Genomic DNA, 15,438 nt, shown 5'->3' with positions numbered 1-15,438 from the left:
GAATAATCTGCAGCTAGCAATGTATTTTATGAATTTCACCTGTATTTCTGCTTGGATTACTGAGGACAGGCTGTCAAAGTATTGAACGTATAAATTATTCAAATCTAGTCGCAAATGCTTTCACCAAATATTTTCAGATTTGCAAATTGTTCATATGTTGACATTCCAGTTGAATATCTGGTTCACGATTTGCAAGGTTACTTCAGATATTAGTGCACCAAAGCCAATCTAAACTTTTAATTGTGTGTTCATTTGTATGAATCATTTAATTTGTATATGATTTGATGAATAGTACAAACGGCCAGATAAAAGGCCACTGAAGACAAAGGAAAAACTGCTGATTTGCATTGCTTCTGAATGAGGCCAAGCCTGTATATTGCTCATTCCTTCTACAATTCCATCAGTGAGAAACACAAGAAACATCACTACACTGTTCTTAACCAGAAAAAGCAGCCAGGATTTAGAGCTTTTATATCCCAACACACAACTGAATTGATGTTTTCAGGGACTGCTTGAGCTTTAAAAACTGATTTGCAGGCCTGTTTGGGATAGGAAGGCAGGATCCTCTCAGATCTTTGGGGAAAATGAACAAGTAGTTATTTTCAGGGTCCAGATCAAACATGTTCACGTCACTGACCCTCACCTGATATGCACATCACACTCAGAGTAAATCAAGAGCTCTTCTCAGCCTGCTTAACAATAACAGGTCATTTGACACATTTGAGGGAGCTCTGCTGGTTTAAGATGATCTGGCCCTATTTACAGTTTAACCCAGTTTCTTCTTGTTCCAGACCTCCAGCACCTTCCAGGTCAATGGGGCCTGTTGACACTCCCTGAAACGTCTCCCAGGTTTTTTTTAGGCTACACTCGAACCTTCATGTGGAAGTTACTGTAGCCCTAAATCCCACTACTTTCCATTTCCAGTGGATAAAGGTTGTCAGTCTTTCGAGGTCTGCCCAGACATACATATTCTTCCTGTCTTATCTGGGTTGGTACTGCTCATGCTACCAGCAGAGAAGTTTTGCTGGGTTCTGAAGACGGGACTATTATTTTTCCTCTTTCCCTTGCAAATGTAACTTCCTTTATGAGACTGTTTTGGGTTTGCCCAGTACTTGCAAGCTCCGCTCATGAAGCAGACCTTCGGTAGACATCTTCCAATTGAATGCTGCGTGCTTGGCATCATTTATATGACAGAGCCAAATTAAACATGTCAGGTTGACAAAAATCTACTACTACAAATTAACAAACTACTTTATGCACTTCTGATGAAAGATGAATGTTTCATACATGTTAAAATGAGAGGTTGCTGGGAGCCCGAGGAACTAAACCCCTTAAGTTCTCTGGTTTCTGATAAAACACTGGATCAGCAAATATTTATCAAAATTATAGGTCCAGCTCATAAAGTAACTGAAATGATAGAATATGTTACCCAGGAGAACAGCAGTAGCACAGGGACAAACTAATTCTCATACATATTTTTAAAAATTTATTATGGATCTTTAACATTTTTAAATGTTCTGAAGAAACACAGCACAAGGCTTTCAGCCTCCCTAGGCTTTAATGCTGGGGGGGGACAGTTTCTAAAAACAATTCACAATATAGTAATAAATTCTCTGCATTCTTCCATTTTCACTCAAAATCCGTAATATTTATAAAAATTTTCATATTGATTTGGAATTACTTAAGGAAGGACGCTTACCTTAAGCCCATTTACCACTTGTGAGTGGACACATTTGTGGTTCTAGCAACATGACGCAGCTTATCTGCTTTGAAGCTTTGCTCCACTGCCCACCGATGCACTGAAACCTGAGTATCTGCAGGATAAAACGGATTGGCAATAGTCAAGTCCTGAGTAAGTTCTGAGGAGCCTGTGGCTCTTCTCCTTTTAGTGGGTAGGAAGTTCTTCTCACCATTTATGTTTGGTTCAGATTTAAGCACAGAGGAGAAGGCTGGATGCTGTCCCAGTGAGAAGCTTTTGCAGTGGGAATGGGCAGCTGTAACTTCTGAGTGGTAGTTTGATTTCCTGGTCCTCGTGCTCTGGGTTTGCCTTTTCTCCTCTGGAAAATTATCTCCAGGTTGCTTCCTCTCCTCTGGCTGTGCTTTCTTGCCTCACTGCCCATAGATTGTTGGAATTTCCTCTGTAAGGTATAACTGTCTTTGAAGCACAGATTGGACAGCACTGAAACCAGGGTCAGTTTTTCTCACAGAACTTTGAGTGTAAAAAGCTGCATTTTATGTAAAAAAAAATAAAATCATCCCAATAGAAAGACACTGCCTGGCTCATCTTTTGGGGTCTTTTCTTTCTCCTCAGATAAATACAACAATTCCAACCCCCAAAATTACCAAAATAATTAAAAGTTAGCTTTTCAAGTTTGGGCTAAAATTTGGCCAAAAAACCCCCCAGCAAAATAGTTTTCCAAGGGCTGATTGCTGGGCTCTATTTCAGTCTTTCCTATCTAGTGCATTGCACAGATTGTACCTGCTTATAGACCACGCAGACCCACAGGTCCCGTGTAACTTCACTGCAAAACAGGAGTGCCCCAAGGGATGCAAGACTGTTTTCAGCATCATCAAACTCTTCCCAAAGGCTCACACTGGTGACACTCATGCGTATGAACTGAACACAACACAAACATCTGCAGTGACAGCAGGCAGAGGACACCGTCTCCTACACTCAAAAACTGCACACAGCTACAGCTCAGGTGTCAGGATAATTGTTGGAAGAACTGAGCCTATAACCCCTCCATGGGCTATTCTGATCCCATCTCATCCCATCTTCTCGGTGTTAGCAATCCTGTTGCATGTAAAACACGCTCTCATTTCACTCCTCTTTTTAATTATGGTAGTAAAGGTTTGCCCCTGAATTAAATGTAGTTAAGAAAGCTTCCCACCGTCATGAAAAAGAACCCCTTCATGTTTTGTATCTTTAATACGGTTAATTTGCAGGGTCCTTTAAGAGCAGCTGCTAGTTTTATGTGTCAAACGACTGCCACACAAAAGAGAGCGTGGCAGTGAGCTGTGGGTTTTGCTGACACAGCACACTGTTTCAATTGAAAACAAGAAATAGAAGGAGCAGTTTGAGAAACCTGACACTAGCTGTTACCTTCAGAAATCAAAACTTAACAAAATAAAGGCAAGCATACATATTACATTTTTTTTTTAAATGAAATCTTATTAGATGCTGTTGGAGACACAGGTGATCGGCAAGTCCTTCTGAAGAAACATCTGTTACAAAGGAGAAGAGAGGGAGATGGAGAAGGTGCCATTTTTCTATCACTATAGTAAACACCTAATGCACCGTAAACAGAGCAAGTCATGCGGTAAAACATGAAGCTCTTTTTTAATCATCTGAATAGAAATTTAATATCTGCATTTGCTAAGTAAGGCAACTTGCCCAAGCAACCAGATACACAAAGCCTTATGCATTTATTCTGCCTTTGTTGCTACTGAACAAAGCTTCTAAGTCACAAGCATTAAGGCTGGTATTTACTAAGCAGTTGCACACGGGGGCTCATTAGGAAAATGAGGGTATCCAAACACGTAAGGAAACCTGAGAAATCAAATAGCCACATATACAGTATGACAAAAAAAACCCATGAGCATTTCCAGTAGTTTTGCTCTTCTAAATTATGAGGTCCAACTGCTAGGACCAATTCCCCAGGCCACCCCCAGTTGTACGGTGCTGAGCAACAGCAGCACAGACCCAGGTCACGCTATGAGGAGCTTGTGTGGGGTTGATATATCGCAGAAAGCCTTTGCTACCAAACCTGCCCATCGCTACTGAGCTGCCCAGTGCTATAGCAAGAACAGAAGAACATAAAAAAAAAAACCACAAAACCAAGCATTACCACCCAGGAGACCTATGAACTTTGGTAGTGCTGTTTAAGTATTATATTGGTACTGTTTGTCAGCTTCCAGGAGTCCACAATACTCAGCCCTGGCTCTTTTTAAAGGATCGTTTCATAAAGTAAGAGCATTGCCACTGTGACTAGCATGCTTCAGTTTTCTATCTCTTTTCTGTACTCCTGGCAGGAAGAGTGGCCTCTGTCAAACATCAAGGTCACATGAATGTAACGAAATTCATCTTTCCAGTCTGGCAGAACGAAAACCAATTTGCTAGTCAAAACTAAGTAGCAATAAAAAGGCTCATATTCAATATGCCAACAAAGCTCTTATACTGCAACAGCAAGACAGCCCTTCACCAGCCTTTTGGCACAGGTGCTTGCACCACTGCAAGCACTACAACAACAGGGGAAAGTCTTCCGAGAAGCCTGCCACATACCCAGGCACTTTCTCCCAACTCTGGAGATAAATGCAGAACCAGGTCTGCAGATCTTCAGGAGGTAACAAATATTTCTAATACTCAGCACACCAGCACAAATTAGAAACCCTTTTGTGCGATAACTATAGAATTAGTTTTGTAGAAAACTAGCAAATCTTCCCTTTGCACAGGCAGAAAATAAAATGGGACCTCAGCTGAAGACCAGGGTATGAATAAATGCAAAGGCCTAGTCAGAATATCAATATGAAGAATTCTTTCAGAGGAGACAGAGACCAGATTTAGCCTCTGGATCAAACAGCTCTTGCAGATGGTATTTCAGTAGGCAAATGTGAAATTCTGAGCTAAAATCTTTCACAACATGAGCTTTAAATAAACAGCTTGCCTTCAAATACTTTGTTGTCACCATGATAGTCCTTCTCTGTAGCCACATTCAAAAGCTTCATGCACGCTGTAACAGCTCTGACAAGAAAGAGGGAGATAGGCCATTTCCCAACCCCAAGGCATTTGCCTGGCACAGGGATTCCTGAGTCCAAGTTCCTGCTTTGAGGTGGGTACCTGGAAGAATCATTTGGTCTTTTAATGATTAGAGCAGCCTGCACAGTACCTCTTCACTGAGCAAGGCACCTCTACACGGTACCTCCTCCCCTGCGCTCCTCCATACAGTCATGACTTTTTTCCATCAGGATCCATGTGTGTCTCTCCTTCTGGCAAATTTATAGCAAAGAGAGAATTCTCTGAGGTCAGATTTTTATTTCATTTCCTTCTTAGCATTTATATTAGATATTTTAAGAGCTCAGGAACTTCCATCTATGCACCACTTGTCTATATATGCTCATACTCTTGTCGCTTTTCTCTTAATTGCTCCATTCTCACTGAGTGTTTGTACCCCCTCTTTGTTTTTCTCATTAGATTGAGAGCTCTTAAGCAAGAATTATCCTTAGTTACAGCTCCTAACACAGTGGGTTGTTGATATGGATTCTTAATAATCATAGATAATCAAGTATTCCTCAGTGGAATGTAAATCGGCTTTATCAATGACCATGCCGCCATATGCAGCTGTTATTGTTCTAATATTTCAAATGCTGAGGGTCAAATACAAGAAGCTGACTGGTGCCTGCATGTATCTCTGATAACTACACATACGGACAATGCATAGGGAAGGGCTACAATTAACTGCTTTACAGCTGGGACTCGGGGAAGCTAGAAGCCAGACCCAGGGTATCGGTGGCACCGCAAAGAACTGGTTTCCACACCTCAGGCTAGTGCCTTAACCAAAGGACCCACCGCCCGTGCCAGCAGGAACACGGCATCCTGCTTCCTAGCAGTTACGCCTTTTGCTTCCAGCGAGGCTTGTAAAATGCAAATTTCCAGTAAACCACAAGACCTTTCCTTTCATATTTATGAATAAGATTTTACGTATCCTTTTTATGAATAGTTCCTGCCATTCTCTTCCACCCTGACTCATAGATCTAGCTTTCCTTTGATTTCTTCTTTATTTGCACATTAAGGCTATAATCTGTTCTTTGGACAGTTTATATACACACACACGCACACACATATATATGTGGCTGTGAATACACATAGAAATACACACACTCACATATATCTGTACAGATGTATGTATCATATGGAACAAATAGAAATAAACATATAGTTTTGACTCTTCTTCCACTTTGTTTGCCTATAGGGAATTACTAAGACATAGTAGCTTCGTGACTTGAAAGATGAGACCATGATATCGCTATTTCTACACTTCCAAGGAGAGTGCAGGTGTTTCAAAGCATTTATGAAATTGCTTGATTGACTCTTATATAGAAATCTATTGACAATAAGTTGAACCTTTGCAGCTAGGCTGTAAAAGATTTGATTATAGTAACAATACTAACCGTCATGAATGTCATAAATCTTAAGAGAAAGGACACATATGTTGCATATAATGCATGAAAAAGTTGTCCTTTTATCATGGATAACTTACCATTGTGTAGATACTCTGCTGATCAGCTATTGCATTATTTGAATAAGTATCTGATGTCTTGTTTTCTTTCAAGGAGGCAGGTGCAGGAGGAAGCAGGAAGCCTGCCAAGAAAGATGATAAATTGCCACTCGGAGCTGGGGACCAGTGCTTAACATTAATGCAATGCTGCCAGGAATTAAAGCAGTAGAGTAATAAGAAACTAGGAAGAAAATAACTTCTCATCCCCCATTAAACAGATTGGCTCCATTTTCTTTATCTATTATAATTTCTAATACACTTAAAATAAAACGCTGTCATTGTCTCATTACAAGCAAAGTAAAATAGGTTTGGAAAACATCCTATGACTTACAAGGTATGGATCTATATAATAATGATACCAGTTGCTTTTCTGCTAGGGGAGTAATCTTGTAGATAACAAGTTCAAATAAAACTATACAGAAAAATAATTGCAAAGTATGGCCTAGATTTTTAAATCCTTACCCATTTTGGCAAGTGTTACTCCCTGGGTGAACGGGTTCATTCAGATCACGGTGTAGACAGAAGTGACAGAGGGCCCAGAATGTCCCAAGTTCCCTTGTCTACTGTTTATCCCTTACTACACTGAATTTGGACTAATATGAGATAACTTTGAAAAGAATTCCATGTGATTGACCTTAGTTTACATGAGAAACAAAGATAAGCCTTGTAGCAAATTTGCAGTTGGGTACCCACATGTGAGTTAGATGCTGCACAAAATGCTGATTGAGTGAGAAGCTGGTCATTCATATTGACCAAAAATAAAAAAAATGTTTCATGAAAAATGAGTTCTTAACATTTTGACATTAGAAATGAGATCATCTAGCCATCGTATCATTATCAGTCTAAGGCCAAGTTTCTCACAAACACACACACTTTCCACTTTCCAAAGACAGCAAATAAAAGCAAAGCAAATACATATTTCATTTCTCCTTTGTGCGTACAATAGAATATGTGGGGAAAACATAACTTTGCAAACTCTCCGGATCTTAAAAACTTTGACTTTTTGAGGCAGCTAAGGCCAAGCTATAGCCAAAGAGACAGGCAGTGATGTTCTGGTGGCATTTTGCTTCCCAGGAACAAAACTCTGCCAGGAACAAGGATGCTCCTTGCAGGTTGAAGTAGCCCATCTGTTTTGGTGTGTTCTTTCCTGGGTAGCCAGATCATAGGTGTTCTAGAAGATAACCGGAAGACTTGGCCTTGGAATAATCCCTGGTTTATTTGGTCTGGGCAGTGGTGCAGGATCAGGTCTATATGTATAACCAGCCACCCTCTTCTGGTAGTGACACAGACTTCAGCACACTGTAGACATCCCATGCTACATTGTCCCCCAGCATTCGGAAACAAAACTAGTCCTGCTGATATAGAGCCAGTTCAAGAAGAAGCTCTGTTCAAACCAGGTGTTTTAAAAATATTCTGGGTTTTGCCAGCTATGGAAAATATAGATCTGGGATTCCCTTCATCCCCTGCATATAATTAAAATATAAATACGGATATCACTTTGGGGCATCCAACACTGATCTTATCCAAACCAGTAGGTACTAGGGAAACCCACATCAGCATTTTACTGGAATGCTGACACACACAAAAATTAACTAGGTCTGTTTTCAACGTTCATCCATCAGTAAAATTAAAACTAAATTGAACAACTGATGATCAATGACACTCCTCTTCTTGCACCACAATAACTTACAGTAATCTTGATATTTTGAAATTGGGCCATAAGTCAAACACTTCATCTTCAGAAATCTTCATCTTGGTATAGGAAAGCTACCTCAAAGCTATCAAATGAAAACCATTTAAGAAACATCTTTTTAAAGCTTGCACAAGATCTATATTCTCATCTGCATTATGTCCAGAAAAGTGCGTGACGTTCAGAATCGAAGCTGAAAAGCTGTGTGCTATTTAATCTCAACTGCATTTCCTCCAGAACTAGGCATCTCACCGCCAAGACAAAGCAATGCCGGGACAGAGAAAGATAGCTCACCATTTAGGTGTTGATTTTTCAAGTTGTACATCCCTCTAAAACAATTCATTAGCAAATGTAGATTACGTCCTAGCTTTACTTGTTACACGTGCAGCGTGTCTGTCCATGTCTCAGTTTATCTTACCAAAGGCAAATTTCCTCTTTGTGGATATGACTATGTCATGATTAGTTTGGTTTCTCACATAGTGTACATAATAGGAAACTAAAGACAGCAAAAACTCTCAAAATACATGTCAAGCCAGCATGACATATTTTAGAGAAGGGAGCGAGTAAGGCTGTGGCAAAATCTGAGGAAAAATATGCCTGTGCCTGAAGTGAACATAATGAGCTGATTCCTGGGAACTGAATGTGATGATGCCATAAAGGAGATAACTCATCACCACAGGAGAGGCACAAGTGCTAGTTAATAACCAAATTCCCTTCTCAGTTACACTTGGACATCTTCATGATGCCATTAGCATATGCATAGCCAAGGAAAGCACTGGGCCTTGAGAAACCGAATTATGGGTTTGCATTTCAGCATTTCTGAGGGAATGAGGAGTTCCCAGGCTCAGAATTTCCAATTTATAAGCCTTGTCAATAACACCTCATAATAGCTAGAATGAAAACAAATATGTATTCCTAAATAGCATTAATGATTTTACATCCTCAACCACTGAGGTGTTACTCTTGACCACAGGGACTACAAAAATTCTCTCTCCATCTCTGTGCCCTCCTCATTCTTTCCTTTGGCTGAAGGAAAATCCTCAACAAGGCTACCCTGCCAATTAGTTGGACTTAGCATATTTGCAGACAAATATATTAACTGCTGTCCAAGTGAAGATCAGAGTCACTCCGAACTAAACCCCTGTTGACGTAAATGTCTTCCTACCATTTATGTTGGCAGTAGTATGTCCAACAATATTTTGCCTCTTACATCCTGAAATATCTTCAGAAGCTTTGCTTTGTTCCCAAATCATGCTAATTTTACTTTTCATGATGCATCTTCTCCTATTTCTGGTGCTCCAGTAAAGAAAGTCTGATACTAGACACTCATTCATTGTTGCATACACAACCAATGCTCAAAACTCAGTTCAAACAGGGAAAACAATGCCACTAACAGCACTGAAATTTCCTGAAAGGATAAAAATGCTTTTGTGGTTATTTGCTGATTTTGTTGCGAATTGTTAAGAGAATTCCTAAGAAATATCACTTCTGTCCTGGCTTCTTAAGACAAAAGGAAAGAAAATATGCCATGAAATTAAATTCCAGCAAACCAGATGTTAAAGAGTGAGTATAGTGTCCAGATTCTCCAGTCCCTTTCTGCATGTGTAGTCACGTAGTCTATGCAAGGTAGGTGCGTTGGTTGTGCTTGACTTCAGAGTTTCTAAGTGTTGACCCAAAGCAGGTAACAGGGAAGAGACAGTGTCCAAGAATTGTTTACATTTCACAGGTAAGTTTTTGATATAAGGAGAAAGAAAATGGGATCTTCAAATGACTTCATCTTTGGTTTTTAGGAAAATAATTGTAGTATTCCTCTTGCAACATAGTACTAAGATGCCTTTTGCGATCCTTTTCTCTACAGTCAACATCAGCAAATGTATTTCAGCTACAGTCATGTTCCAGGATCAGGTGATCTGGACTAGTATTCACTGAAATTAATGGCATTACTAATATAAGTCTCATTTAAATAGTAAGAACTTAATTCCTTCAATTTACCTATCAGTCACCTTACTAATGCTAGTGGTCACCCTCAAGACTACAAATAGGAAGATTAAAGCCTAGCCAAGCAATTGATTTCAATTCTCAGTCAAGCCAGAAGACCAAGAAATCCTGAAACAGCAACCTATACATAAGCTAAACTCAGTGGAACAAAGAGAAAGCAACAATTGCTTGTTCATTGGTTTTCTTTCCCATGTTCAAGTCTGAGAAACCTAAAAAGAAAAACATACAGGAAGAGTGATGGGCAGCATCTATTATACTTCTACCCTAAAATATGTTATGTTGATATTTCCTGTGGAAGCAAAATCAAAAAATTTTGTTGCAGAGATCCATTCAGTGATGGATTTTGTTTCGACATTCACAAATGTTTCACAGTGATATTTTATTCTTCCAATTTTTTTTCTGTCTTATATCATAACATAAATTATAAAATAATGAGCAAGAAAACCTGGAACAAAATAATTTTAACTTGGAAAGAAAAAATCACTTAGGAATTTTTTGTTAAAATGATAATAAAATCAGTATGATTTGGGGGAACATGTTGTTTTTCTAAAATCAGGATTTTGTAAAAGGAAAATACATGAAACTAGGAAATTTTCAAACAGCCCAAATAAAAAGTGCAAAGTCATACAGAACCATTTTAGAAATCATCTAACTCCTACATAAAATATTTTAGTAGGATTCAAAGTAATGAGGAGAACCTTGCTTGGCCTCTGTGCACCATATCTTTCAGTTCATCCTTAAATTCTTACATGAGGAAAACCATCCATAAATGAAAAATCTTAATGATTGAACTTCATCATTATGATGGAGAGAAGTGATCAGAGGCAATTCATTCTCAGAATTTTCTTCACTACACAGGCAATATAACTCAATGCATAGGTGAACTTTTTTATAGCTATGGAACAGAATACTGTAGTTATTGTAGCTATTAATTTACACATTCAATTTGACTAAATATTTCAAATACAACAAATAAATCATTGCAGAGTACACGATCTGAGACTAACCTTACCTGGAAAAAGGGATTCACTTTTGACTAGCATGTTTGGATACAAGGCTAGATGGACATCTTAACAGTTTTACCATATCTCAGCAGCATCAAATCAGTACTGACCTGAGACAAAGGGTAAGAGAATTTTATGTTGACCTACATAATAATGAAGATGAATAAATATGGGTTGATCCTTTTGTTTGAATCTAGTCACATAGAAGTGTACTTTGTTGGCAAGAAGGTCTACTAAATATAGTGAGTTTGGATTCGTAACTTTTTATGCCTTTTAATGGGGATTTCATTATCACTGTTAATTTTATAGCATGCTAACATGCTTTGAAATGGAGTAGAAACTTGAATAAGTAAATGTGGACTTAGAGACTTAATTTTAAGCTTTTGTTGGTTGATTTTAAACCTCGGTGAAGAATGCACTCATAAAGTGCTACAGTCTCTGCTAATATATCATGGTGGTTACGAGTAGAAATCAGCAGGAAAACATACCGAAGAGGTATGACTCTGTCTTGTCGGATGAGTCATTTTGTGCTGGGACAAAGAGGAGCCTGTGTATGGATGAAGCTCTCCAAGTTCATTAAAGGCTTCTTGTGACGCACTATATTTGGATGTTCAAGCTGCCATCCCACTCATGGGATCTAAGAATGCAAAAATATATGAAACACTCACATTAGGTTAAAGTTTGTGTTCAAACAAAAATATTTTCAGGTGGTGGTATTCAAAGTTTCATAAAGCAAAGAAATGTCAAAGGTTTTGACCAGAAAGCAGCTGTCAGTGATAACACTGATGCTGTTGCCTCTTGCTTGACTCAGTGCTCTAGAGCTGGTCTGACAAATTACTCCTATCTGTGGAAATGGATAGGATAGGATAGGATAGGATAGGATATTTTCAGTTGGAAGGGGCCTTCAAGGATCATCTAGTCCAACTGCCTGACTCGGCAGTAGTCCCTTTCCTGCTCTATGGGCCTGGAATGGTTCCTGAACACCAACCAGGGAAAAAAAGTGGGATTTTCTCATGTTTTGTCCCTCTAAGAAAGCCTGCATAAATCTGGTGTTATTCTGCCAGTCGGGTGAAAAGATTCCTGTGGGAAAGGATGTGCCCAGCATGGCTTTCTTGCTAATGGTGTGATCCAGATTTTACCACATTGGTGGAAAGATTCCCAGTTGATTTTAAATGGCGTTTCATTAGTGGATTCCTTACAGATTATTCCACACTCAACACTTTTAGGGTAATGGGAAATTCTATCAGGTGGCAGGTGCAGGTTTTAGTGAGCTTTCGGGAGTCCCACTGATTACCTGGAGAGCAGGCACAGCTCTTCTCAAGGGTGGGAACGCACGGCTTGGCCTCAACCAGCCTTGGGGTGTCTCGTTCATCCTGCATTCGCTCACAGGATTAACATGGGAATTAGCACAGTCAGCTCCCATATGAGCAGCATTATGTTATCCAATTTGCATAGTCTCCCCATGCTCGCAACACGATACCAGTCCTGACAGTAGGAGCCTATGTGTTTGGAGCAGAAGGTACAGCGGTCTATCTCCAGTGACAACCATGACGTATATATGGCAAGGGCAAGCAGAATACTTGACAACCATGAAGTCTGTATAGCCTGTGAATTGTTACAGTGGGCATATTTTGAGACATCAGCAGCCTGTGAGAACTCTGCATATTTTCCTACTAGACCTGATCAAAAGAGCAACCACCTCCATTTTTTTGATGAGAACCCTATAGAAATTTCAGATACCGATCAAGTAATAAATAACCATCTCACTGATGACCATAACAAGGACTCTGCCATGCTTATGCTGAACTCCTGTGAAAAAGGCGTGGGTTCCCCTTCAACCTATTCAGCTATGCAACATTCTCAAACAGTGAAAGGGAAACCATAAAACCGAATGCGATGCACGTCGTCCCAAGAAATTCATGCCTTGAGAGTCCCTTGGCAAAATTCTCCCAGCTTCAAAAATACTCTACTTTGCAAAAGAGCCTGAAGCAACTTAACATCAGATCAGTTTGGTTCTTCCCTGAATATCAGATCTCTTAAGATGAGAACTTTCCATGACACATACCAATTAGAGATGGTGCCAGTAGATAGGCCTCTTGTTAAGACCATCCAACAATCACTATAAGAACCTGTTCTCAGCCGCCCATGACATATAACTACAAAAATCTGTTGTGAAATTTCCAGTGTTGCCAACGTATTTTCTACTGTTGTGACATAATGAGTTTCAACCACTGATCAGTCAATACGTGAATAAATCTGCAACCAGAGACTAGTGGTAACAGGTGAACATAGAACATGGATGGCAAAAATACTGTGTTTTCAGCTCAGAATAGCTACTAAAATGGAGAGGTTTTGTATCTTGTTTGCATGACTGACTTACAAAAGCAAGAGTTACAATATCAACAGGAATTACTTGAAAAAAAGTAACTGAAGAGACAGAAAATTTCAGTGATTCCAAAGAAACACTTTTGCAATCGAGTATAACAATTATTAGGACCCTCCTATGGCAGCAGACAGCATTTCAGGCAACACTTTAGGGATATATTTCAGATCCATTGATCTCACATGCTTAAGTACTGCTGTAGAACACTTTGCGGCACTGAGGCATCTGCCAGTAAAGAAACAAATATAGCCATTCACTGTTTGGGGTATCATAAGTACCAGTCAAAAGCTTCCCATAAATGTTATCATTTTAGAAGTAATTTTTTTTTTTTAACGCAAGATTACCCACTATATACTATAATAACACATACAATTTTTAATTTGCCCTGTAGGCTAGGATGCTAGAGTAAGATACTCTAAAACATTCCTCAGAGTGGAGCAGATGACTGTGAAAAACACAAAAGTTGATGGGCTCTTTCCATTTTTGGAAATCAGGCCACCAGGTCACTGAACTATGGTTTACAGAGATTTAGCTGCTAGTCCCTGAAAAAATCTTGGTACAAATATTTTAAACACAGATGCCACGAGCTATTAAATCAAGATCTCAGATGTTCTGGAAGGATTCGTAAAGCAACGCTCTCTTAGCCACCTCTCCCTGTTACAGTAAATTATGTTGTCCATTCCTCGATTTGATTGGCAGCCCTTAAATCTCTCTTCCCCATTGAGTTTATGCCATGTGAAGCAACTGCAACAGAAGATCTTGTTTTCAATTTTTCAGGGTCAGGTTGTCTTTCAGTAACACGGATGTCATTCATGACACAATGAATGAGAGTCATACCCAGGCCACCAAAAGAAGGGATGTTAACCCTGAAAATAAAAAGAAAACATCAAAGGTAATAGTAGGAAAGTCTGTTTAAGCCCAAAACGGGCAGGCAGGCAGAAGCAGGGGCTGATATAGAAAGATAGTATCGGGCACAAATCCCAACATCTTCTCTGCATGACCAGTTTAACAGTGCTGCTGTTTACAACACAATAATTCATAGCAGGACTAAAAACCCACAGAGTTGACACTGCAAAAACATTGACCACAAACGTAGAACATGCTCTACACACTCCAAATAAGTGAAGTTACCTGACTGAGAAATACTCTCTGTGGTAACTTTAAGAGTATTAAGAAAGAAATAAAACCTCCTTACTAGAAGTAAGACAAAACATTTATTAAATTTCAAAACTTTAGCTTGGAGTTCTTCTTTTCCTCTCAAACCAGTTTTGATTATGTTACGGGACTGTGGTTTGTTTTCACCTAGGCCAATCCATAGATGAGCAAAGCTAAATCATTCCTGCTCTGAAGTAACAGCCCTGAAACTGTCTTTTTTATACGAGCATAGTTCATTGCAGCCAGAATTAGATTATAACATGATTTTATTTGAGGCCATGCTTTTGTGTGTCTTTGCCAGCTCTTTCTCTATTACCGTTATAATTTCCTGAGTTATAACCATCAGTTATCACGATCAAAAGGTTGGAGAGAGAGGTTTAAGTCATGGACACTCCGCCTTCCCATCTGGGTTAGCTACATATATGCAAAGAGCCATTAAAAAAGTGAGAGAGGGAGAGAGAAAAGGAGGATGGAAGGCTTCACCACACTAAATGAAAAGCAAACAATATGCATATCAGCATCCTAAGGAGACGTACCACTCTGCTGGGAAAAACCAAGACAAAAGAATTATCTGACACAACAGTTCAAAGCATATTGCACCTGTCAAAACGTCTGTCATCTTCTATAGAAATGCACCATTCTAAAAGAAAAAAGGGAAACTCTAGCAAAGTCACTCAGAAACAACAGACCACTTTGTCTCCTTCCTTCCAGCCAACTCCTCCATCTGAAAGCCATTTAACTCAATGCTAAAGATTGCCTGGAAGGACCAGACAATAGGAAGGTCTCTTTCATTGTCAAGGACAGTTACACTTTGAAGATGATGCTCAAAAGGGGTTAAAATGGGTCAACAAGCAATTGTTGGGTCTATCCGAGGAAATGTGAACAGAACATTGTTAAAGTCACACACAAAAAAATCTAAAAGAGCACATCTTT

The sequence above is a fragment of the Haliaeetus albicilla genome, chromosome 19 (assembly GCF_947461875.1).
Source record: "Haliaeetus albicilla chromosome 19, bHalAlb1.1, whole genome shotgun sequence".
Lineage (NCBI taxonomy): Eukaryota > Metazoa > Chordata > Aves > Accipitriformes > Accipitridae > Haliaeetus > Haliaeetus albicilla.
This window is presented reverse-complemented; position numbering follows the sequence as displayed.